Source organism: Piliocolobus tephrosceles, chromosome 12 (assembly GCF_002776525.5).
Source record: "Piliocolobus tephrosceles isolate RC106 chromosome 12, ASM277652v3, whole genome shotgun sequence".
In the NCBI taxonomy this organism is placed as follows: domain Eukaryota; kingdom Metazoa; phylum Chordata; class Mammalia; order Primates; family Cercopithecidae; genus Piliocolobus; species Piliocolobus tephrosceles.
This window is the reverse complement of record NC_045445.1, coordinates 87,937,954-87,951,378: the sequence shown is the minus strand read 5'-3', so window position 1 is coordinate 87,951,378 and position 13,425 is coordinate 87,937,954. Positions and strand designations below refer to the sequence as shown.

Here is a 13,425-nt window from a genome sequence, read left to right as displayed (position 1 = left end):
GCACAAATGCTATGGTCTCATGGGCATCCACTAATCATTAATAGCTTTGAAAGGTATAAATTAGATAAGTTGGTAGATATAGTAACAAATTACATAACTAGAGAGGAGTGTGGGGGGCATTGTGCTTGGACTTAAGCAAGTGTATGAATTTCCATTACAGAATTGTAAATATGGACATGACTTGGTCTGACTAGCATTTCATTTATTTGTTTTAACTTACCTTTTATGTATATTGCTCTGTGGGTAGTTTAGAGGATGAATTTGAAGAAGACAACATCAGAGGAAGGGAGATTGTGTAGGAGGTATTATAGTTCTTAAAGGAGATGAATGCCTAAAATCGAGTAAAGGTAATAGTGATAGGGAAAAAAGACTAAGAATAATATGGGTAAAGCCATACCATATTTGTTCTTGTTTTAATAAGAAGAAAAGGAAGGAGGTAGTTAAGAGTCCCAAGTTTTTGGTTGCAGAGACTGGAGAGATAATGAGGAAAGAACACATGGGAAGGACCAAGTAAGACAGGAAGATGATACATTCAGTTTAGTGAATAATAGTAATTATAATTTAAGCTAACATGAACCGAGCACTCACCACACTGCAGTCAGTGTCTTAAGTAATATATATGTATTAATTAATTTGATACTCATAAGAATCCTATAAGGTAGGTACAATTATTAGTATTCCAATTTTCATATAAGATTATGTAACTTTTCCAGGGTCACACAGCACAAGTTGAAGCCGAGATTCAAACTCAGTCTGGTTCCAGAGCCTGTGAAGTGCCTATGGAAGACATTCACGTGGAGATGGATACTCAAATGAATGTAGGTTGAGATTGGAGATGTAGATATGGAAGCCATTAGTAAGCTGGTTGATAGTTTAAAAAAGAAGAGGTGAATGAGATCACCTGGGAAGTATATTAAAGAGTGCAAAAGTTAGGAGGAGGCCAGATTAGGAAGGACCTTGAATGACAAACTTTGCATGTTTAGCTCTTGAAAGTGGAGTGCTGCTAGAACTTTTTAACTTAAAAGGAGATGAGGCAGGGATGTGCAAACATGGCTGTAAATGTAGGCAAAAGCTTTGTGAGGCAGAGTATAAAAGGAAAAAGACCAATTAGTGGATTTTGGTCATCAGTTATGAGACAATAAAGACCTAGGTCAGTGTTAATAAAGAGGCTACAGAAAAAAGGGGTCTCTAGTCATCAGGTGGGCAGCATTTGAGTACAGTCATGTATCACTTAACTGTAGGGATTCTTTCTGAGAAATGAATTGTTAGGCAATTTTGTCATTATGCAAATATCATAGAGTATACTTACACAAACCTAGATGGTATACCTTGATATGGTTTAGCTCTGTGTCCCCACCTAAATCTCACCTTGAATTGTAGTCGCATATCCCCATGTGTCATGGGATGGACCCGGTGCTCAGAGGTAATTTAATCATGGGAGCAGTTACCCTCATGCTATTCTCCTGATATTGAGTGAGTTCTCACGAGAGCTGATGGTTTTATAAGGGGCTTCCCCCCTACTGCTTGGCACTTTTCCCTTTTGCTGCCATGTGAAGGACACGTTTGCTTCCCCTTCCACCATGATTGTAAGTTTCCTGAGGCCTCCCCAGCCCTGTGAAACTGTGAGTCAAACCTCTTTCCTAGTCTCGAGCAGATCTTTGTAGCAGCATTAGAATGGACTAATTCAAGTCTATAATACAATCAGATTATATGGTATAGCCTCATGTTCCTAGGCTACAAACTTCTCCAGCTGTTACTATAGTAAATACTGCAGGCAATTGTGACCCAAAGACAAGTGTTTATGTATCTAAACATAGAAAATGGAGAGTAAAAATATGGTGTAAAAGAATAAAAATGATACACCTGTGTTTGACACTTACAGTGAATGGAGCTTGTAGAACTGGAAGTTGCTCTGGGTAAATCAGTGAGTGAGTGGTGATTGAATGTGAAAACCTAGGACATTGCTATACATACTGTAGACTTTATAAATACTGTATGCTTAGGCTACAGAAAATTTATTTTTAAATTTTTATCTAATAATAAACCTTCGGTTACTGTAACTTTTAACTTTGTGAATTGTAAAAAGGTTTTAACTTTTAAATTTATTTATAATAACACTTAGCTTAAAATACAAACACATTGTATAGCTATACAATAGGTATTCTTTATATCCTTATTCTATAAGCTTTTCAATTTTAACTTAATTTTATTTCTTTTAACTTTGAAAACCTTTTGTCAAAAGTAAGACACACACACATTAGTGTAGGCCAACACAGGATCAGGATCATCAATATCATTCTCTTCTACTTCCACAACTTGTGCCACTAGAAGATCTTCAGGGGCGATAACATGCATGAAGCTGTCACCTACTATGATAACAATGCCTTCTGGAATACCTCCTGGAGGGCCTGCCTGAGGCTGTTTTACAGTTAACTTAAAAAAAAAAAAAAAAAAAAAAAAAAAAAAAACTAAGTAGAAAGTGTACACTCTAAAATAACAATAAAAAGTATGGTGAAGTAAATACATAAACCAGTAACATAGTTGTTTATTATCATTGTCAAGTATTACTTACTATATATAATTGCATATGCTCTATGTTTGTGTGACTGGCAGCATAGTATGTTTGTTTACACCAGGATCACCACAAACATATGAGTAATGCCTTATGCTACAATGTTATAATGGTTGCAGAGTCATTAGGTGATGGGAATTTTTCAGCTCTGTTATAATCTTATGGGACCACCAACATATATGTGATCCATTGTTGACCAAAACATCATTATGTGATGCTGACTGGACATATCTTCAAGGTTTTCTGGGTTTGCCCCAGCTTTTGCCTGAAACGTCTAGTTTCACCATGGTGCCAGTACTTCAGGGTTAATTCAGGTACTAGTACAATTCAACACAAACTACCTCCTTCAGTATATTCCTAGAGTACATAATGACTAAAATATTCTTACTAGCCACCAGATTATTGTTGCCTTCATCATTATATTTTACTTTGGGGACAGCTTTACTGAGATATAATTTATACGTCATACAATGCACCTGCTTAAAGTGTAGAATTTGGTGGCTTTTAATGTTTTCAAAGTTATGATTCCATTACGACAATTCATGTTAGAACATTTTCATTACCCCAAAAAGAAATCCTGCATCTCTTAGCCATCATCCCTTAATCAACGCATTTCTTCCAGCCCAAGGCAACCACTGATCTACTTTCTGTTTTAACAGATTTGTCTATTCTGAGCATTTCATCTAAATGTAATCATAACATTTGTGGTATTTTGTGACTAGTTTCTACCACTTCGTATGTTTTCCAGATCTATGCATGTGGTAGCCTGTATCAGTACTTCATTCATTTTAATGCCCAAACAATATTCCATTTATAGGTGTACTACATGTAGTTTATTGGTTCACTAGTTAATGAACATTTGGGTTGTTTCTGTCTTTTGGCTGTTATGAATAATGTTGCTATGAACATTTTTGTACAAGTCTTTTTGTTGACATATGGTTTCAGTTCTCGTGAGTATGCACCCAGGGAGTGGAATTGCTGGGTCATGTGCTAACTTTATATTTAATTTACTGAGAAACTGTCAGATTATTTTGCAAAGCAGATGTGCCATTTTATATTCCCTCCAGCAAATGTATAAGGGTTCTAATTTCTCCACATCTTCATCAACACTTGTTATTATCATTTTGTTAATAGCCATCCTAGTGGGCATTAAGTGTATCTCATGGTTTTGGTTTGCATTTCTCTAATGAGTAATGATGCTGAGCATCTTTTCCTGTGCTTATTGGACTACTTTGTATTTTAGCCCATCTGACAGGTGTGCAGTGATATCTCATTTGTGCTTTTAATTTGCATTTCCTTAATGGCTAGTGATGTTGATCATCTTTTTATGTGCCTGTTTGCCATCTGTATATCCCCTTTGCTAAAATGTATTTTCATACCTTTTGCTTACTTTCTAATTTGATTTATTTTTACTCTTGAGTTTTGAGAGCACATTCTAGATACTGATCTTTTATTGGATGTGCAGTTAAATATTTTCTTCTAACCTGTAGTTTGTCTTTCATCTTCTTAACAGGGTATTTCATGGAACAAAAACTTTATATTTGATAAAATTCAGTCTATCGATTTTTCCTTTATGAATTGTGCTTTTGGTGTCAAGTCTAAAAATTCTGCCTAGCCCTAGATCCCATGTATTTTCTTCTGCTTTTTGTTTGCTAAAAGTTTTATAGTTTGTTGTATTATATTTAAGTCTTCGATCCATTTTGAGTAACTTTGGTAAAAGACATGAGAATCAGATAGAGGTTTATTACCTATGGATGCAGAATTGCTCCAGCATTCCATTTTTGAAAAGGCAACTTGAATTTGCACCTCTGTCAAATATTAGGCATATTTATGTGGGTCTGTTTCTCTTCCACTAGCCTGTCTATTCCAGCATTAATTCCACACAATCTTGATTACTGTGACTATATAACTGTTCAAATCAGGAAGAATGTTTCTTTCCACTTTCTTTTCAAAATTGTTTTAACTATTTTAGTTTCTTTATCTTTCCATATACATTTTAGAATAATCTTGTCTATATCTACCAAATATCTTGCTAGGGTTTTTGTAGGAATTGTCTTAAGTCTGTATTTTTGTTTAGGGAAAATTGACGTATTTCTATTTTAAGTATTACAATCCATGCATTCATACCTCTGCATCTATTTAGATCTTCCCTAATACTTTATCATCAGCATTGTGTAGTTTTCAGCATACAGATCTTCTCTATATTTTGTTATATTTATACCTAAGTATTTCAGCCTTTTGACCAAATGTAAATTATAAATGGTATTGTATTTTTAATTTTGTTGTTCACATGGTCATTGCTAATATTTACAGATACACTTGATTTTATGTTGATCTTGTATCCTGAGACCTTGCTGAATTCACTTATTAGTTCTGGGAGTGTTTTGTGGGTGCCTTGGGATTTTCTGCATAGATAAGTATATCATCTACTAATAGGGATACTACTATTTCTTTCTTTCCAATTTTATATTGTTATATATAACAATATATACTGTTATATATAACTATATATACTGTTATATCCTTATCTGGCCTTATGGCAGTGTCTGGAATTACTAGAACTATGTCGATTAGGAGTAGTAAGAACTTACTTCCTTGCCTTGTTCCCAATTGTAGGGAGAAAACATTCAGCTTTTCACCATCAAGTATAATGCTAGCTGTAGGCATTTTGTAGATGTTCTTTATCAAGTTGAGGAAGTTCCCATGTATTCCTGGTTTTCAGAGAGTCTGTATCATGTACATGTGTTGAATTTTAGCAAATGTTTTTTCTGCACTGAAGGATATATATATATGTGTGTGTGTGTGTGTATGTATATATATATGTATATACACATATATATATACATATATATGTGTGTGTGTATGTGTGTGTGTGTGTGTATATATATACACTTTGTCTTATTGTGCTTCACTTTATTGCAGTTTGCAAGTATTGCAATTTTTTTAACAAATTGAAGGATTTTGGCAACTCTGTGTCAAGCAAGTCCATGGGTGCCATTTTTCCAGCAGCATGTGTCACATTTTGATAATTCTCATAATATTTCACCCTTTTTCGTTGTCATTATATCTCTTATGGTGATTTGTGATCAGTGATGTTTGATGCTATATTCTAATTGTTTTGAGGTGCCACAAACCATGCCCATGTAAGATGGCAAACTAAATCAATAAATGTGTGTGTTCTGATTACTCCATGGATTGGCCATTAACCCCCTTCCCCTCCCATTTCCTGTCTGTTTCCCTCTCGTCTTGTCTCCCTATTTTCTGAGACACAATGGTCTCTAAATGTTCAAGTGAAAGAAAGAGTAGCATATTTCTCACTTTAGATCAAAGGCCAGAAATGATTACACTTAATGAAGAGGGCATTTTGAAAGCCAAGATAGTCTGAAAACAGGTTGCTTGCACCAAACAGCCAAGTTGTGAAAAGGAAAAGTTCTTAAAAGAAATTAAAAGTGCTACTCCAGTAAACACATAAAGGACACGAAAGTAAAACTGTCTTATTGGCGGTAGGAAGAAACTTCCACTGGTCTGGATATTAGATCAAATAAGCCACAAAATTCCCTTAAGCCATAGCCTAATTCGGAGCAAGACCCTAACTGTCTTCAATTATATGAGGGCTGAGAGAGGTGAAGAAGCTGCAGAATAAAAATTGGAAGCTACCAAAAGTTGGTTCATGAGGTTTAAGGAAAGAAGCTGTCTTCATAACATAAAAATACAAGGTGAAGCAGCAAGTGCTAATGGAAAAGCTGCAGCAAGTACTCCACAAGAACTAGCTAAGATAGTTGAGGAAGGTGGTTACAATAGACAGAAGATTTTGAATGTTGACAAAACACCCTTCTATTGGAAGGAGCTGCCATCTAGGAGAAGTCAATGTCTGGCTTCAAAGCACAGGCTGACTCTTTTTAGGGGCTGATGCAGATGGTGACTTTAAGTTGAAGCCAATGCTCATTTACCATTCTAAAACCCTAGGACCATTAAAATTATGCTAAATCTACTCAGTCTAAGCTCTATAGATGGAACTATAAAGCCTGGATGACAGCATACCTGTTTAGAGCATGATTTACTGAATATTTTAAGCTCACTGTTGAGACCTATTGCTCAGAAGGACTCCTAAAATATTGCATCTAGTGACCCAAGAGCTCTGATGGAGATGTACAAGTAGATTAATGTTGTTTTCATGCTTGATAATGGAATATCCCTTCTACAGCCTGTGGATCAATGAGTGATTTTGACTTTCAAGTCTTATTTAAGAAATACATTTCATAAGGCTCTAGCTGCCAGAGATAATGATTCCTCTGATGGATCTTGGAAAAATAAATTGAAAACTTTCTGGAAATGATTCACTGCTATAGATGCCATTAAGGGCATTTATACTTCAGGGGAGGAAGTCAAAATATCAACATTAACAAGAATTTGGAATATGTTGATTCCAACCCTTATGGATGGCATTGGGGGTTAAAGGCTTCTATGGAGGAAGCCACTGTTGATGTGATGAAGATAGCAAGACAAGTAGAATTAGAAGTGGAGCCTGAATATCTGACAGAATTGCTGGAATTTCATGATACAACTATAATGGATGAAGAGTTGTTTCTTATGGCTGAGCAAAAAAAAAAGTGGTTTCTTGAGAGGAGTCTACTCCTGGTGAAGATGCTATGAACATTGTTGAAATGATAACAAAAATTTTAGAATATTACATAAACCTAGTTGATTAAGCAGTGGCAGGATTTGAGAGGATTGACTCTGGTTTTGAGAGAAGTTCTCCTGTGGGTAAAATTCTGTCAGGCCAGGTGTGTTGGCTCATGCCTGTAATCCCAGTGATTTGGGAGGCCAAGGTGGGAGGATCACTTGAGGCCAGGAGTTTGAGGTTGCACTGAGCCATGATTACACCACTGTCCTCCAACCTGGGTGAGAGAATGATACCTTGTTTAAAAAAAAAAAAAAAAAAAAAAGCTGTCTGATGGCGAGTGATGATGAGCATTTTTTCATGTGTCTGTTGGCTGTATGAATGTCTTGAGAAATGTCTGTTCATATCCTTTGCCCACTTTTTGATGGGGTTGTTTGTTTTTTTTCTTGTAAATTTGTTTGAGTTCTTTGTTGGTTCTGCATATTAGCCCTTTGTCAGATGAGTAGATTGCAAAAATTTTCTCCCATTCTGTAGGTTGCCTGTTCACTCTTATGGCAGTTTCTTTTGCTGTGCAGAAGCTCCTTAGTTTAATGAGATCCCATTTGTCAATTTTGGCTTTTGTTGCCGTTGCTTTTGGTGTTTTAGACATGAAGTCCTTGCCCATGCCTATGTCCTGAATGGTATTGCCTAGGTTTTCTTCTAGGGTTTTTATGGTATTAGATCTAGCATTTAAGTCCCTAATCCATCTTGAATTAATTTTAGTATAAGGAGTAAGGAAAGGGTCCAGTTTCAGCTTTCTACTTACGGCTAGCCAATTTTCCCAGCACCATTTATTAAATAGGGAATCCTTTCCCCATTTCTTGTTTTTCTCAGAGAAATGGAAATCAAAACCACAATGAGATACCATCTCACACCAGTTAGAATGGCAATCATTAAAAAGTCAGGAAACAACAAGTGCTGGACAGGATGTGGAGAAATAGGGACACTTTTACACTGTTGATGGGTTTGTAAACTAGTTCAACCGTTATGGAAAACAGTGTGGCGATTCCTCAAGGATCTAGAACTAGAAGTACCATATGACCGAGCCATGCCATTACTGGGTATATACCCAAAGGATTATAAATCATGCTGCTATAAAGACACATGCACATGTATGTTTATTGCGGCACTATTCACAATAGCAAGGACTTGGAATCAACCCAAATGTCCATCAGTGACAGACTGGATTAAGAAAATGTAGCACATATACACCATGGAATGCTACGCAGCCATAAAAAAGGATGAGTTTGTGTCCTTTGTAGGGACATGGATGCAGCTAGAAACCATCTTTCTTAGCAAACTATCGCAAGAACAGAAAACCAAACACCGCATGTTCTCACTCATAGGTGGGAACTGAAGAATGAGATCACTTGGACTCGAGAAGGGGAACATCACACACCGGGGCCTATCATGGGGAGGGGGGAGGGGGGAGGGATTGCATTGGGAGTTATACCTGATGTAAATGACGAGTTGATGGGTGCTGACGAGTTGATGGGTGCAGCACACCAACATGGCACAAGTATACATATGTAACAAACCTGCACATTATGCACATGTACCCTAGAACTTAAAGTATAATAATAAAAAAATAAAATAAAATAAAATAAAAATACTATCTAACAGCATTGCATGCTAGAGAGAAATCTTGCATGAGAATCCATTGATGTTGCAAACTTCATTGTTGTCTTATTTTAAGAAAACGCCACAGCACTACAACCTTCAGGAACCACCACCCTGATCAGTCAGCAGCCATCAACATCGAGGAAAGACCCTCCACTAGCAAAAACATTCCAACTCAATGAAGGCTCAGATAGCATTTTTAACAATGAAGTATTTTTAAATTAAGGTATGTACATTTCTAGACATAATGCTGTTGCACACTTAAGAGACTGAAGTGTAGTATAAACATAACTTTTATATGCACTGGGAAATCGAAAAATTTTTGTGACTCACTTTATTGTGATATTTGCTTCAGGCAGTTGTGTGGAACTGAAACAGCAATATCTGAGATATGCTTATATATTTTTTTTTCATCTTTAGCCTGTTAATATGGTGAAGTACATTGATTTCTGTATGTTTGAATATTGAGCAAGTCTTATGCCACTGGAATGAAGCCCACTTGGTCATGATATATGTTAAAATTTTCTGCTGAATTTTATTTGCTAGTAGTGTGCTAAATATTTTTGTATTTTGTTCATGAGGGATATTGGTCTGCAGTTTTCTTGTACTCTTTTATTTTCTAAATTTGATATCAGTGAAATAGTAGCTTCACAAAATGAATTGGAAAGAGTTCTTTACGTTCTGGAAAAGATTATAAGGAATTGGTTATAATTCTTTTAATACTTGGTAGACTGATTTGGTGAAACAATCTGTGATTGGAAATTTCTTTTTAGGAGTTTTACAATTATGAATTCAATTTTCTCTAGGGTTCTAGAGCTACTCTAATAATATATTTCATATTGAATTTCTTGTGAGAGTTTATATTTTTTAAATAAACAGTTTATTTTACCTAAGTTGTCGGATGTCTGTGTGAAGAGCTCATCATAGTATTACCATATTATTGTTTTCATGTCTGGAGGTTTTATAGTCACATCCCTTGTTTCATTCTTGATACTAATAAATTGTGGTTTTATTTTTTTCTTTGTCCATCTTGATTGAGATTTACTAATTTTATTGATATTTTCAGAGAACCAGATATTTAATTGATTTTTCTCTAATATTAAAATAATTTCTTCAAGTTCATTGATTTATCTGATTTTATTTACTATTTCCTTTCTTTCACTTGTTTTGGGGTTATGTTCTGTTTCTAGGTTCTAGAGGTGGAAACTCAGATTATGAACTTGAGACTTTTATTCTTTTATGGCTTATTCAATTAGTGCTATTAATTTCTCTTTCAGCACTGCATTAATTGTGTCTCAGGATTTATTTTACTTTCCATAAATGTTTACAATGTATTTTTTACATTACAGAGTTTTTAAATTTTGGGGGGTACATAATAGGTTTATATATTTAGAGAGTACATGAGATTTTTAATTTTTGTTATTTTTCTGTTTCCATAGGATTTTTTGGAACAGGTGGTATATGAGTACATGAATAAGTTCTTTAATAGTGATTTGTGAGATTTTGGTGCACCCATCATCTGAGTCGGGTCAACTGTACCCAATGTGTAGTATTTTATCCCTTGCCATCCCCCACCCTTTTCCCCGAGTCCACAAAGTCCAATATATTATTCTTATGCCTTTACATCCTCATAGTTTAGCTCCTACATATGAGTGAAAACATACTGATATTTAGTTTTCTATTCCTGAGTTACTTCACTTAAAATAATAGTCTCCACTTCCATGCAGGTTGCTGTGAATGCCATTATTTCATTCATTTTTATTGCTGAGTAGTATTCCATGTTATATATTTACCACATTTTCTTTATCCACTCATTGATTGTTGGGCATTTGGGCTGGTTCCATATTTTTGCAATTCCAAAACATGCATGTGCTATAAACATGCATGTGCAAGTATCTTTTTTTGTATAATGCCTTGTTTTCCTCTGGGTAGATACCTAGTAGCGGGATTACTGAATCAAACAGTAGACTTACTTTTAGTTCTTTAAGGAATCTCCCCCCACTGTTTTCCATAGTGGTTGTACCAGTTTACATTCCCACCTATGGTATAGAAGTCTTCCCATTTCACTGCATTGATGCCAACATGTATTTTTTATTTTTTTATTTTTTGATAATGGCCATTCCTGCAGGAGTGAGACAGTATCACATTGTGATTTCGATTTGCATTTCCCTGATCGTTATTGATGTTGAGCATTTTTCCATATGCTTTTTGGCCATTTGTATATCTTCTTTTGAGAATTGTCTCTTCATGTCCTTTCCCTACTTTTTTGATGGGATTGTTTTTCTTTTTCTAGTTCATTTGAGTTCCTTTTAGATTCTTGATATTAACTCTTGTCAGATGTATTGATTATGAAGATTTTCTCCCACTCTGTGGGTTGTCTGTTCACACTGCTGATTATTTCTTGTACTGTGCAGAAGCTTTTTAGTTTAAGTAGGTCCCACCTATTTATCTTTGTTTTTGTTGCATTTGCTTTTGGGTTCTTGGTCATGAAGTGTTTGCCTAAGCCAATTTCTAGAAGAGTTTTTCTGATGTTATCTTCTAGAATCTTTACAGTTACAGGTCTTAGATTTAAGTCTTGGAGCCATCTTGAGTTGATTTTTGTATAAGGTGACAGATGAGATCCAGTTTGATTCTTCCACATATAGCGTGCCAATTCTCCCAGCAACATTTGTTGAATAGGGTGTCCTTTCTTTATGTTTTTGTTTTCTTTGTCTGAGATCAGTTGGATGTAAGTATTTGGGTTTATTTATGGGTTCTCTGTTCTGTTCTATTGGTCTATGTGCCTATTTTTATACCAGTACCATGCTGCTTTGGTGACTATGGCCTTATAGTATAGTTTGAAGTCAGATAATATGTTGCCTCGAGATTTATTCTTTTTGCTAAGTCTTGCTTTGGCTATGCACTCTCTTTTTTTTTGGTTCCATTTGAATTTTAGAATGCTTTTTTCTTTCTTATAAATTATACTTCAAGTTCTAGGGTACAAGTGTACACTGTGCAGGTTTGTTACATAGGTATACATGTGTCATGTTGGTGTGCTGTACCCATTAACTTGTCATTTACATTAGGTATATCTCCTAATGCTCTCCCTCCCCCTTCCCCCACCCCATGACCCTGGTGTGTGATGTTCCTCACCCTGTGTCCAAGTGTTCTCATTATTCAATTCCCACCTATGAATGAGAACATGCAGTGTTTGGATTTCTGTTCTGGTGACAGTTTGCTCAGAATGATGGTTTCCACCTTCATCCATGTCCCTACAAAGGACATGAACTCATCCTTTTTAATGGCTGCATAGTATTCCATGGTGTATATGTGCCACATTTTCATAATCCAGTCTATCATTGATGGACATTTGGGTTGGTTCCAAGTCTTTGCTATTGTGAATAGTGCCACAATAAACATACATGTGCATGTGTCTTTATACCAGCATGATTTGTAATCCTTTGGGTATGTACCCAGGAATGGGATGGCTGGGTCAAATGGTATTTCTACTTCTAGATCCTAGATGAATTGCCACACTGTCTTCCACAATGGTTGAAATAGTTTACAGTCCCACCAACAGTGTAAAAGTGTTCCTATTTCTCCACATCCTCTCCAGCACCTGTTGTTTCCTGACTTTTTAATGATCACCATTCTAACTGGTATGAGATGGTATCTCATTGTGGTTTTGATTTGCATTTCTCTGATGACCAGTGATGATGAGCATTTTTTCATGTGTCTGTTGACTGCATAAATGTCTTCTTTTGAGAAGTGTCTGTTCATACCCTTCACCCAGTTTTTGATGGGGTTGTTTGATTTTTTCTTGTAAGTTTGTTTAAGTTCTTTGTAGATTCTGGGTATTAGCCCTTTGTCAGATGGGTTGATTATAAATGTTGTCTTCCATTCTGTAGGTTGGCTGTTCACTCTGATGGTAATTTCTTTTGCTGTGCAGAAGCTCTTTAGTTTAATTAGATCCCATTTGTCAATTTTGGCTTTTGTTGCCATTGCTTTTGGTGTTTTAGTCATGAAGTACTTGCCCATGCTGATGACTTGAATGCTATTGCCTAGGTTTTCTTCTAGGGTTTTTATGGTTTTTAAGTCTAGCATTTAAGTCTTTAATCCATCTTAAATTAATTATTGTATAAGGTGTAAGGAAGGGATCCAGATTCAGCTTTCTACATATGGCTAGCCCATTTTCCCAGCACCATTTATTAAATGGGGAATCCTTTCCCCATTTCTTGTTTTTGTCAGGTTTGTCAAAGATGAGATTGTCGTAGATGTGTGGTATTATTTCTGAAGGCTCTGTTCTGTTCCATGGGTCTGTATCTGTGTTTTAATACCAGTACCATGCTGTTTTTGTTACTGTAGCCTTGTCGTATAGTTTGAGGTCAGGTATTGTGATGCCTCCATCTTTGATCTTTTGGCTTAGGATTGTCTTGGCAATGCAGGCTCTCTTTTAGTTCCATATGAACTTTAAAATATTTTTTTCCAATTCTGTGAAGAAAGTCATTGTTAGCTTGAGGGAATGGCATTAAATCTATAAATTACCTTGATTCTTCCTATCCATGAGCATGGAATGTTCTTCTATTTGTTTGTG

The 13,425-nt window shown here is 35.7% G+C and overlaps 1 long non-coding RNA gene across 1 annotated transcript in view; it reads left to right on the top strand.

The window, feature by feature from the left end:
- The window catches only part of LOC111531214, a 78,916-nt gene extending 69,746 nt beyond the window's left edge, over positions 1–9,170 (top strand). Inside the window, exons 4-5 of the long non-coding RNA XR_002728180.1 lie at positions 714–818; positions 8,929–9,170. This is a non-coding gene — a long non-coding RNA (uncharacterized LOC111531214). The remainder of the gene's footprint in view (positions 1–713; positions 819–8,928) is intronic.
- The last annotated feature ends 4,255 nt before the right edge of the window (positions 9,171–13,425 follow it).